Here is a 4048-nt window from a genome sequence, read left to right on the forward strand (position 1 = left end):
TCTCGGTAACAAGAAGCTAAAGCAGAAAGCTAGCTGATCACATATTGTCAGGATACCAGGAAACAGAGAGAACAAACTGGAAGTAGAGCAAGACAACAAATTCTCAAAGCTCATCCCCAGTGATGTATTTTTTCAAGCAAATCTGTTGTCCTAGAGATTCCATGATATTTACAGACAGTCCTGTCAGCTAGGTACCAAAAAGCTTAAATACATGAGCTTTCAGGGGTGCATTTTGTATTCAAACTAACACAGACAACAATATTTTAGGTACTTTTTAAAGGCAAATCATCTTAAGTCATAAAAATGATTGAAAATTTTATTTAGCCATTGTCAAAGGAAGACAAGAATATTAAAATTCAAAATTCTTTGAACATTTCTTTAAAGCATTAACAAAATCTTACAGAGAAAAATGTGACATTTTTTAATACTAAATCAAAACTTTGTGAGGNTTAAGCCTTTTTCTTTAACACTTTTTTCAGAGAATCCATGACTTGCTTGTTTCTCAGGCTGTAGATAATTGGATTTAACACAGGAATTATGACCGTGTAAAACAGAGAGTCTATGATATCTTGACCATCTGCTTCTTGGGACACGGGGAAAACATACATGATGAGAAGAGGCCCATAGTATAGAGACACAGATAAGAGATGGNCACCACAGGTAGAGAAAGCCTTCTTCATGCCTTGGACAGACTTCCTTTGCAAAATCGTAAACAGCACTAGTGTATAGGACACAAGAACAATCACAACNGTNAGGACTTGAATTATTCCAGCAAAAACAAATANCAGTTGAAAATTAAGAGTAGAGTCAGTACAGGATATCTTTAGCAATGGAACGATGTCACAGAAAAAGTGATGTACTATATTGGAATTGCAGAAGGTTAGTAGTAATAGAAATCCCTCGCTGCTTGTGGACGTTGTACATCGTGGTGCGGAGCCTAGTGCGCACCACGATGTACAACGTCCACAAGCAGCAAGAAGAAACATTCTGTAGTAACACAGACTGCAAAGATAAAGAATTGTATCATGCATTCAGAGTAGGAAATCATCTTATTCATCTGTAAGAAATCGAGTAACATCTTTGGTGTCACTGTGGATGATAGGCAAGCATCTACAAAAGCCAGATGGCCAAGAAAGAANTACATAGGGATATGTAAGTNAGGGTCATTCCANATAAGAGCNATTAGACCAAGGTTCCCTACAATAGTGATAAGATAGATCACCAGAAAAAACAAGAACAAGGGCACCTGTAGCTCTGGAGTCCCTGTGAGCCCTGTAAGCACAAACTCTGTCAGCACAGTCGAATTTTTCATCTCTGAATCCTCAATGGATAATCCCTGAAATAAAACACATAAAAAAAGAATGTTTATCAGGATTTATAAATCAAATATCTGGATACTACATTTGATACCATATATGGTTATAGACTGTAGCATTTTACTTCTTTATTTTTAAAAAAATGGCATTAGAAGAAGTTATGTGGAAGAAGTTAAAATCATCTATAAAACTAATTTCCTTTTTTGTTTTTTTTTGTTTTTGTTTTTTTGGGTTGTTTTGGTTTTTTTGTTTGTTTTGTTTTGGTTTGGTTTCGTTTTTTTGGTTTTTTGAGACAAGGTTTCTCTGAATAGCCCTCGCTGTCCTAGAACCCACTTTGTAGACGAGGCTGGCCTTGAACTCAGCAATCTGCCTGCCTCTGCCTCCCGAGTGCTGGGATTAAAGGTGTGTGCCACCCCCGCCCATCCATAAAACTAATTTCTTACCCATCTTGTACTTAGTGGCCCCTGTCTAGAGACAGTATTCATCTAATAAATTTGTTCACTCAATCTAACACCTCTTAGATTTTGTTATAAAAAGATAGAAATGAAAAATATTTCACATAGACTAAAGCAAACAAAAAACAAACAACAACAACAACAAAAACCTCTAAGCAAAAACATGAATAATTTAGCCCTTGCACACTGCACCTCCAGAATATTCGGCAAAGTTATTAACTGCTGTCCTCTATAAAGAATTGGGGGTGTGGTATTTCCCCTTAAATGACATTTTTGATTCCTTTTGGTCCTTTCATGTCATCCAACTAAATTCTAACAATTTCTGTTAGACATCAAGTTAGAGTCAAATGGAAGATAAGAAAGAAAACCTCAGAGATGATCCACGTAGCAGCCAATGGAAAGCAATGCAAAGACTCACAGCCAAACATTAGATGGAGCTTGGGGAGTCCAACAGTAGAGTTGGGAGAAGGGTTGAAGGAGCCTAAGAAGACAGGGACTCAACAGGAAGACCAATAGAGTCAATTAACCTGGACCTTTAGAGGCTCCCAGATACTGAATTACCAAGACAGGTTCCTGGCAAACACAGAAGTGGATGCTCACAGTCAACCATTGGATGGAACAAAGGGCCCCCAATGGAGGAGCTAGAGAAAGTACCCAAGGAGCTGAAGGGGTCTGCTACGCTATAGGTGGAACAACAATATGAACTAACCAGTACTCTCTGAGCTCGTGTCTCTAGCTGCATATGAGGCAGAAGATGGCCTATTCAGCCATCATTGGGATGAGAGGACCCTTGGTCTTGCAGACTTTATATGCCCCAGTACAGGGGAATGCCAGGGCCAAGAAGTGGGAGTGGGTGGGTAGGGGAGCAGGGGGTGAGGGTATAGGGAACTTTTGGGTTAGCATTTGAAATGTAAATAAATAAAATATGTAATAATAAATAAATAAATTAAATTAAAAGAATTACCAAATAAAATTATACTNTCAGAAGTCAAAACCAATGCTCTACTAGGATAAGCAATGGAGATCCCTGATTNCTGAAATTAAGAAACTCAGAGGCTTTGCTGAGAATGTAGGTGTTGTCAAAGAGTAGCAGCAACTGANAGGCATCAGNATCTCCACAGTGAAGAAAGATGTTCTCNGGGAGCCAAAGACAGTGGGACAAGATGNATANAGCTTGCTTGCCCTTTCACAATTTGCAAACTGATATCTGTGGAACATGCTTGATAAAAACATCAGAGTACACAAATGGAAGTAATCACGAAGAGAAAAAGTACAGGAAAGGGAAATTTGGATGTAAAGGAGGAAGAGAACTAGAGTTTCTTCTGCCTGTTGTTCTTTGATTACTTGATTCCTGCCAGTTCTGAGTATTTTTTTATTTTCCTTCTGAAAAATTTAAAATACATATCTCTACAAATTTTTGCTTCCAAAAGGCATTGGATTTAAAATTTATGTCACAAACTGTGTGCTCCAGTAACACACTTACATAGAAGATAGTTCTTTGCATATTTAAACCAGATTTTATGATGTTAAAACTAAAGTTAGAACTGTTTCTCTAGATATCTCTCTGGTATTATTTGATAGCATTTTCATCTCTAGTGACTTTTTTTTTCTGGCAGAGTAAGATTGTGCCAAATATTGAATCTTTGTCCAAGAGATACATAGGATGTCAATATGTTCAGTCATTAAATGAATGTGTTTCTTTACATGTAGTCACAAATGTGCACATTTATATATCAGTTATGTATGCCTTCGTGAAACATATATCCTCTACTCTTACCTCTCCCTTACATATGTGCATCTTTAAATATATATTTAAATAAACATATATATATATATATATATATATATATATATATATATTTCAAATAAATTATTCCCAGAACTTGACAATATAGGGGAATTATATTTAAGTAACCAGTCTAAAAGATTTTAATTAAATATGCAATGTAATCCTTTTTATTGAAATTATGAGAAAAATTCATATACAACAACAATAGTTACTTAGGTCTTCAAAATCAGTATCTTAGTTCAAGAAAACTGAATTTACTGTTCAATGTATANCATCTCTAGCAAAGCAAATTATTTTAAACTACTGTATTTCTTCATTTTTGTGAANAAAACTTAAAATATAGAGATAATTATTTATTGTTCTTATTTTATTTTATTCCAACCTGAGTTCTGGTAAGCTAAATATAAAACAATCACAACTTAAACAGCAGTTAACTCTTTAGACAATACATTCATATTATTGCATAAATCATCTCTCTTACCCATATT

The 4048-nt window shown here is 35.5% G+C and overlaps 1 pseudogene; it reads right to left on the minus strand.

Annotated features, from left to right (window-relative positions):
* Window positions 1–449: 449 nt before the first annotated feature.
* LOC110329881 lies at window positions 450–1327 on the minus strand (annotated as a pseudogene).
* Between the last annotated feature and the right edge of the window lie 2721 nt (window positions 1328–4048).

This window comes from Mus pahari, chromosome 12 (genome assembly GCF_900095145.1).
Source record: "Mus pahari chromosome 12, PAHARI_EIJ_v1.1, whole genome shotgun sequence".
Taxonomy (NCBI): Eukaryota; Metazoa; Chordata; class Mammalia; order Rodentia; family Muridae; genus Mus; species Mus pahari.